A 10,301-nucleotide genomic window follows, 5' to 3' on the forward strand; every position below is an offset into this window, starting at 1 on the left:
AAGTGGTGTTAACTGATGCCAATTACCACAAACACAAATGAAAGTTTTGAGCTACCATAGCAAAATATCTTCGTTATTTTCTTGCGATAATAGGAATAACAATTATAAATAATTTTTTAATGTTTTGTGTTACATTACACACCACAAATTTGTGAAGGCTAGTATGGAATAAGGGTTTGTGTACTTTTTATGAGTACAGATTCCGCTGTGGTTAGCGTCAACGCAATGCAAGTTTGCTATAATCTGCATAGCAGTTATGCAGTGGCGGCTTTAGCCAGGTAGGCAAAGACCTACCCCAAAATTTTGAAAAAATATACAAACGCCAAAAAATACAATAAAGAGTGAATATATTTTCACTGTTTATAGTAATGGTAGATAATTATTTAACAAATAGCAACAACCACTACTGTAAAAGTAATTTCCTACATCATTAATCAATAAAATATGCATACGTATCCATAAGCGAGGGAGCGGGTGTACCCAAAATTAAAATCCTAAAGCCTCCCCTGCAGTTATTACGACTTTCTTAGGAACCACATGATAAATTGTATCAATTATATTGATAACCTTGTACTACAAATGTTTCGCCTCATGCAGAGTCGTTTAGACGCATGATTAGGTTCATATTAAAAGCCTGACTACTGTAGGAAACATGTTAGTCGAACTTTTTAGTATGTCACTAATCACGCGTCAGAACAACTCTGCATATGGCTCTTTTACTTTTTAATAAATATAATCAGACGACTCAGAACAGATTACATTGTAAGCCTTATTTCATATATGTTCTGTCTAAGGTAGAGGACAGGTCTGTGAAGTTGGCCTACCCAAATTAGCTTAACCACTTTTATACACATGAGCCGTTAGTTCCCGTTAGTTCTTACTAAAGTTACGGTAGTTTCGTGATTGTAAAGAAATTATACACAAAAACCAATGGGTAGGCCAACTTCAACAAGCTTTCGGCATAAATCGATAATTCCTCGTTAGTTCCCGTTAGTTCTTACAAAAGTTCCGTTAGTTTCGCGATTTTAAATAAATTAGAACATAAACAAAAATGTGTGGGTAGGATAACTTCACGTGTGAAGTTGGCGTATCTAACAACCTTTCCCACATTTTTCGACACGACTCGTTCGTTCCTCGTTAGTTCTCGTTAGTTCTTTCAAAAGTTCCGTTAGTTCCGAGGTTTGATACAAATTAGAGCATAAAGAAAAAATGTGTGGGTAGGCTAACTTCACATGTGACAAGGTTAGAATCACACATACCACCATTTCGCAAACTATTGCCACTTTCTCCCGGAACCTAATGTATATAATGCGAGTTCGTTTTGAAAATTGCTTCATTAAAATTTTATTTCATTTGAAAGTAAACAGGTTAATAGTTCCTGAGATAAATCAATGGTTAAAAAAGCAAAAACAAATGGCGTCGTATTCGAAAACCATTATCAGATTTATCCACGAATATATTTATATATTAATGCAAAGTCTAAAAAAGTTCTCAATCTGTCCGTCTGGCAACCCTACAAAATAAGAAATAACTATTTAAAACTATAGATAAAAACTCAGAAATAATGCTCAATATAAACGCTAACGATTTTGAGTGCCACGACAATAGAAATTGAGAACTTCCGTGTTTTTCAATTGTTGTCAACTAACAATGGATTTTAAAAACTTGCAAAATGAAACAAGATTGTTGCGGACGAACAGGAAGAAAAAGACACTGATAGAGCTTAATACAGAAAAATAGTTTTGATAAACTTTTATTAAAGTAATGCAAACCTCCTCCTCTGTAGTTTTACTTATACAGTTTAATCTCCGCACTTATGTAGGTAAAGGATTCCGTAAACCTTTTAATAAACCGAATTTGTAAATTGTTACAGTATAACTTCGTAACATACTGTCATTTTATTACCATATTATTAAATGCAGCCTACTGTATGTTTAAACATGGTGACCATTTATCTTCTAAAGTTTAACTAATAAATACTAAACGCTGAAATTTTATGCACATATCGCCAGCGATATGAAATTTTATCATATATGGAAAACCACCACCACCAGGTTAACAGTTTTACCAACTCAACATAAAGTTGCACGGTGACTTAGTGGTAAAGCACATCTCTGTGCATGGGGACCCTGGTTCGATCCACGAACAAGTAATAAGTTTCAGGTGGACAACACGTTGTCCGTGAGTTTTCTTGGATACTCATGTTTCCTCCCACTTTCTCATTCCATCAATTGTTCCCTCATCATTCAGTTGCTTTAAGCATCGTCTTCTTTAGCCTAAAAGGGCATGATCGTCGGACGTTAAACTGAAAGATTCCACAACATAAAGTTATATTACTTTTAAATATTAGTAAGTGAGGTTACTGTATTACACACTTTAAGTCTACATGTTAAACAAAAACTTTCAGTGTCACATGCATTATTTAATATTGCAGACAAACATCGGAATTTTGGAAGCCTCTGCAGCAGTAATAAAGGAAGTGAGACCGACGGGGCAATGCACATCGCAAGTATCTTATTGTTGAATGACATCTTTCGAATAAATAAGTCTGCAACTAACGAAACTTTAGTAAGAACTAACGTGAAATAACGAGGAACTAACGATTGATGTCGAGCAATCTGAGAAAGCTTGTTGGGTACAAAAAATTTCACATGTGAAGTTAGCCTACACACACATTTTTCTTTATGCTCTAATTTCTACAAAATCGCCGAACTAACGGAACTTTATTAAGAACTAACGGCAACTAACGATGAACAAACGATTCATGTCGAAAAATGTGGGAAAGGTTGTTGGGTACGACAACTTTGCATGTCAAGTTAGCCTATCCATATTTTTGTTTATGTTCTTATTTGCTCTTATTTGTATAAAAGCGCGGAACTAACGGAACCTCTGTAAGAACTAACGGGAACTAACGACGGACTAACGATTTATGCCTAAAATGTGGGAAAGCTTGTTGGGTACGACAACTTCACATGTGAAATTGGATTACTCCTTGGTTTTGTTTATAATTTCTTTAAAATAGCGCAACTAACGGAACTTATGTAAGAACTAACAGGAACTAACGAGGAATTAACGGCTTATGTAGATAAAAGTGGGTGAGCTAATTTGGGTAGGCCAACTTCACAGACCTGTAGAGGACTAGACTTCCAATGGGACACTGTGATACACGTTTCAGTAGATACATGACCACAGCATGTAAAATTTGTGTTAATGAAATAATAACACAAAATAAGTCTATGCTATTGGTTATGACATATGAATAAAGTTTTTGTCAATGTGAAGCAAGTAGACCAGTCGCTACAAGTGGTAGACAATAGTTATTGTTTGATTGATTGTTTTATTACTTAACCACTTCCTAGTCTCTGGACCAGGTGTGGTCGGTCAGGTCATTAGGAGGGAAAAGATTTATTGACAGACCGTTAGGTGGTCAGACTGGTTCCTGGAAAGGTTGGTTGTAAGGAGGGATGCTGTAGTTTCTACAAAGGTTGTTAAAATATGCAGAACATATTCTTGGGAAAATCAAAATGACATTATTTTATTTTATTTAATTCAATAATATTATTTTATTTCATTGGTTCGTATGCACAGCATATTCGTTCGTAGTTATATATTCTTTCGATTTGATATGAAGCTCATTAGAACAACTATGCTGTGATGATACTAAAACAAAATTAGTCTCGAATCCAAATTATTTATCGGAGTAATTTTTATTTTTTAATTACACAATATTTTAAATTGGATCATATTATTTTAATTAAATCGTATGGTAAAGCATACTCTGGAGAGCAGCTATGTTGTGATCATATTGTTTTTCACAATTCGTATGTTATACATACTCAAGATAAACTTTGTTTCGAAGGACTAAGAGATGGGAGGGAATAAACTTTATTCATGCGTAACTTTTTAATTCGATCGTTTGCCTAGCAAGTTCAGAACACTCTTTGAGTGTGAACATATTAAGAATTTGTTTTTCATGGTAGGCTATACTGGTACATATACAGGGCGTGATTCACGTACGACTTTCGCTGTCGAACTCAAGAGACGAACTAAACATTTTGCACGCATTTTGGAAACCGGTTGGGTGGGATCGAAAGTTGGCGTTGTCGGGTGATCACCTTACATGTACATGTTAAAGCATGAAGCCAAATAGAAAAGAAGACCGACGCCGCGCCGGGTAGACATTACAGAATGTCGACAGAGTAATAAAAAATAAGTTTGGTGCCGCGGTGGCTGAACATAACATTTGTCGGGGCCGCGGTGACTCAGTGGTAAAGCGTTCACCTCTGGTGCTTGGGGTCCAGGCCCCAGCCAAGTGAACTCTATTGTCCACCACCGTGTACGTGGGTTTTCTCGGGGTTCTCCCGTTTCCTCCCACTTTCTTCATTCCAACATTTCATTCATTACTCATCATCACCGTCTCCTTTAACCTAACCGGCATAAACGTGGGACGTAAAACTCAAAGATTTCATGTCATTTTTATAACATATTGTCAGCGGAGAATACAAAGAAGAGTGGGGATGCGGTAGGCGAACATGTTGAAACATGTGCCTGTGGTAATTGGTAATACAAAAGAAGTTTCGCGCCACGATTGATGTACACGTGCTTACCTTGCGGCTATGGAAATACTTTAAATTCGGATTATAGCGGGATATATATATATATATATATATATATATATATATAGACATCATGCATCTCTTTGAGAAAGAGGCGCATTGCAAAGTTAACACTGAAACTATATCTGATGCTGAAACAGAAATATACGAATCATCGTCAGATGAAGAATATGATTTTGATGCAATAGAATCACCAATGCTAACACTTTCACCAACCCAACCGCCATCTCCAGTTGTATTTTGAAGAACATCGCAATTTTGGTGTTTAGATTGTTGTTGTAATAGTCAAAAAGTGGACCGTGAATGTATAAAGAAGGCTATTGAAAAATAGGATTTCAACGATACATTAATATGCGACGGATGTAGAGAAGGATCCTATCATGATTTTGCTCAAAGTTGTATGAATGTGCACCGAAAGTCATTGGAAACCCGTGCCTGGAGTATTATAGCAAGTTCTAGTGTTGAAGAAGTGTTTCACCTGTATGCAAACACACATATTGAAATATTAACAAGAGAAAAATTCTATGAAACATGCGGAATTACTAAATGATAGAGACTATCTTCCGGAATTACTGGACATTTTCGTAAGAAAAGACAGACGGAAATCGGACATTCCAAATTGAAAAAATGTATTCGAATAGTGCTAGTGTTTCATCTGCGTTATGTAGTGGTGAAAATATTAATGTGAATTGTGTATTAAAAACTATAAAAGTATACTTACGTAACAATAATCCAATTGAATGCATGGAAGGCAAGTTAAATCTTCCTCATGATTGTACTCATCTTCATAATGCTGAAACATTTGCAGCGAAGTACTTATCTCTTGATAAAACTCTTAGTGAACTTTTTGAAGTGTTTGAACAAGAACATAGTGAAATCTCATTTATATGGTTTATGCGTAAAACTTGTGATCTTTTAAAAAATACAGAATTTGTTGGACATATGCCGTTTCTCATTCATCATACAAATGGAATTTCACCATGCGTAAATAAGTATATTATCGATATTCAAGATTTTAAAATGTGTGATAACGAATTTATTATTCGTGAGTTTTAATTAACTCCATGCGATGATATAGTAAATATCAATTGCTTGGTAGAATCATCAATATATTATAATTTACCACTAGGTTGTTAAAAATAAATTGATTGGTTAACATTAAATTTACACGGTTTGAAATATAATAGCAAAACGATATACTGTATCATGCACACAGAACCTTGTATATTAATTATGTGCAACGAATTCAACCTTTTATTGTAAATGTTAAGAGAAATCTCTTTGGATTAAGAGAATATTTGCATTAGACAGTGTCATTGATTTAGAAACAAAACACTGTCCTTCATTAAGTGAATTATGTAGAAACACATTTAATGAATATTGTACTTCTTACACAAATATTGTAAAGAAATCAGGATATGCATATCGTAATGCACTACAGTTGAATTATTGGTGGAAATATGAAATATCAACAGCATTAACTAATGCATTATCAAGATTGTAATGTTTTTTCGGAGCAATTGCAGGAATGTAAGTTTAAAAATAATATTGAAAAATTAAAAAATGTATATATGATTATTAAAAATAAAAAATGTATATATATAATAAAATATAAAAAATAAAAAAATATTTGTTTTCTGTTTTAAAAAATGTTTACACGTTTATAAACGATATCATCATTCTTTTTCAAATTTTTCTTGTTAAACATTTTTAAACAATTTTGAAATAAATGAGTGCGAATAATATGATGCAAAAAGAATACAACAAAATATCCACACAACACAGAATTATCATGTTGATATTGATGATTATTCGTAAAATATATTTTAGTATTTTTGATAAAAAGCTTTTTATTTCCTTCAAAATGTTCATAGCAAGACTCAAAGTAATAACCATGTTTTTTCTCATCGATGTACACTGCAACCCAATGCGATCTACTAGAATCAGATGTATTGAGATTAATCACAAGTGCACCAAGAGGTTCTACCGTTACAGGAAATCTGTCAATAGGGTAAATCACAGTCACTTTATCAGTTATTTACTCTTTTAACAATTCGTCACTATAGATGATGATTATTATTTTTAATCGTAGTAGTTATGTAACTATCACTGTTATTCACATGTAACAGTCATACACTTTCACATATTCACTATACAGTAATGCTTCATGAACACTGCACCTATATTGTCCGAAACGTTGTTTATTATGTTGTCACCTACAAATGTGAAAACTTAAAGCAGTATACTTTGGGCAGTTTATTTCTTCTAAATTTGTAACATCTCTGAAGAATTTCTTGAAGAAAAAACACTTCCTAGTTATTCCGTATGTGTATCTGGTTGTAGTATTTAAACAATATTTTTGAAGTATTTCCTTAAGATGTGAATATTCTACATCGCCTTCGTGCCAGGTAATGCCATACACATTCTCACCTAGATACTTGTTTGTAGTTATGATCAGGCTCAGTTAACTTATTTAAAGGAAATGGTGGTTTAAAGTCCAATTTTGAAGAAGGGGAACGTCAATATTTATAATGGCTAGCTGCTTTACAATAAACTCATTATCATTATCGTGATAGGCCGAGAAGTGTAACAAACCCATTTCAGCATTTGTAGTTGCTTCAATAGCTGTTTTTGTAATTGGTATAGGAAAGATAGAAAATTCATTGGTACAACATTCAGAACTATTTGAATTTAGGAGCGCCTTTATGAAAAGACATCGCTTATATATTTACGTTTTGTTGGTGGTCCAAACTTTACAATTGCAGGAGCCTGCCTCTTGCGTGACCGTTTCTTGCCGCTGCCAGTTAGCAACTGTCCGACTTTATTAACGCATTTGTCTTTAAACTATCACCAGCTTGTTTTACACGTGCACGAACAGATTCTTTAAATGGACGATTTTCTAATACATAACCCGCAACTTGTACACCAGTTTGTAATGCTTGACGCCCTACAGTTTTTGCACCTTGTTTAAGAAATGTTAAAGCAAAACGAAATAACCGTTTAAAGAAACTACCTATCCCATGCCTCCTTTGATACACAGGTCCTGAAAAATATGGTATTCAACATCCACGATGATAAGTAACACCGACATCCCTTGTTCTCATCTTTACTATTATTATTATTTAGCAGATGCACGAGAGCGTTTAAAATGTAATGTAACGGTCAGTGTCCCAGAACGAAATGAGAAATTTCGCCTTTCTATGATCTTTTAATAGTATTTCGAATGTGTTAAAACAAAAGTTTGCAAGTGGCATATAATGAATATATTCAAAGGTAATTGTTTGAACTTTTCCGTATTTAATGTCAGAGGTTGTTGCTATAAATAATAATAATGGTTTTGTATAACCTAGAAATTGATATTTCATATCTGTATAAAGAAAAATTTTATGTGGATATCCGATATCTACGTATGGTTGGAGCATTATGGGAATTTCTTTATAAAATTTCTCCCGCCCTTACTATTCAAGATAGAAACTTGAAATTTGGCACACATTCTGTGTACCGAGTAGTATTTATCAGATTTTTTAGATCTCTACGTTCACACAGGGCCGTTCCAGAGGGGCTCAAATTGTGAAAAAATTCCCTCCGAAATTTTCCTTTGACATCATTTTTCCCTCTCCTGGTATATGCTATGATCATGCAAGTAATACCATTTAAAAGCCGGTTCAATTCTGAAGATAATGAGGTATGAACCATGATCCTACGATAAATAGTGACGATGCAGTAGCTGCTTGACTGAGTCTAAAAAATATCCCAATAAGCCGCGACCCCCAAAGGGTTAATGCAACACTCAGTTCCCCATTACTTAAATAAATAGGTTGTGCTAATTTAACTTGAAACGATGTTGTAGAGTTATTATCAAGAAGATTGCTACTTGCATTTGAAGGAAAAGTAACGTCAAAGTCGTGTGTAAAGTTGGAATTCATTTTGCAGATTGAACAGAATCTGATCTAATCCACGAATACATACTTGGTGGATATCCCAACCATTTTACATACATCCACCCATTTTTAGGCTTCAATACTTTTTCAATGAGACGTTTTCTTTGAATTTATAATTACTTTTTGTAATTATTGAGCATAAAATATTCGTTTAATTTCTTCACCACTCCAATCTTTTAATTTATAAGTGACCGGATCTGATTTAATACATTCATCAACAATAAATATTTCTTGTTACCATTTAGGTAAATATCCTTTTTCTAATACATGTTTATACTTACTAACACGCACGACTAACACTTGTAATCTAAATTTACAAGTTGAACTCTTTTTTTATTTTATTTCCGTATGTTTCACACACTTGATTCATATTAGCATCATTTACTTTTCCAGGTGCCATTTTAATACTTGAATGATATGAATGTCTATAACTTTTTGCAATTTGATCTAATATATTAATATAACGATAAGTATTCTTTGCAGTAAAATAACGATACGATCTTTCTTTTAATATACGTATAAAGCGTTCTGCTAGCGAGCATTTAATTTAAGAAACAACACTATAAAATTGAATTTTTTATTTTTTAACAATTGTTTTACATGACGATTATAAAATTCACCGCCTAAATCTGTTTGTAAATTAAGCATGGGCAACTAGAAAGTTTTTAAATTTTTGTTATTGCTTTTACCATTTCAGGATCATTCTTTGCTTTCAAGTGAACACAATACGCATAAACTGAAAAAATATCAATACAACGTAATATATATTTATTATTATACATTGCAATATTTTGCATATCTACGAAATCAATTTGTAATGTCTCATTTGGTGCACTAACAATACTTTACGAGCTGGTGCATATAATGTATAAGCATCTTGAGAAGCTAACCAATTCCTAATTTTGTTTTTAGACAATTTCGTTTTACGATGTAATGTACCTGATAAAGAATCAGGATTTGAATAATCATAATATTTTGTCATTTTTACGTACTATATTCTTTCCAATGTTTTTAAAAAATTGCTACCGTCCAGTACTAGATGATTTACTTACTTTACGACTAAGTTGTCTTTTAGTACTACTACTAGTACTAGTACTACTAATATTCAGTTTTGATGCTGGTGTTCCAATAAATTCTTTAGGAACATTAAGATCTAATAAATTTTTAAATTCATGAATTCCTATATTATATCTTGAATATTTTCTAGTACGAACATCATTTAATAAATCTATAATATTTAAACCTGGTATTGTTTTTCCATGAATACGTACTATACCAGACTTATCCCACTGACTTTTATCAGAACTTGTCAACTGTTTTAATAATAGATGTCTTCCTATGAACTGTTTTCCGTACTGATTGTAAAATGCCTCATACAAATGGTAAAATAGGGGTATTGTTATCATGTTTGAAAGTTGATGATTATTATTTTTTCTTTTTCTTGAATGACAGGTAAAGTAATAGGTTTATGTCAAGATAAAGTATACTGTAAATACCGATGCAAAGCTTGCTGATATAATTTCCACTTTTGGTGTACACTAAGATCATGACGTTTTAAAATGTTATTCATTTCTTTATCTAAACGTGATTAATGTGAATCTATGGATTTAAGATTCGGTTGTACATGTACAGCATTTTCAGGAACTAAATTCATTTTAAGTAATTCTGACATACATAACGGCTAAAAATACTACTTCCTACTGCTGCAAGAAGTGGTCCCATGATTAACAGTAGAAGCTCACCA

The sequence above is a fragment of the Thermobia domestica genome, chromosome 9 (assembly GCF_964235325.1).
Source record: "Thermobia domestica chromosome 9, izTheDome1.hap1.1, whole genome shotgun sequence".
In the NCBI taxonomy this organism is placed as follows: Eukaryota; Metazoa; Arthropoda; class Insecta; order Zygentoma; family Lepismatidae; genus Thermobia; species Thermobia domestica.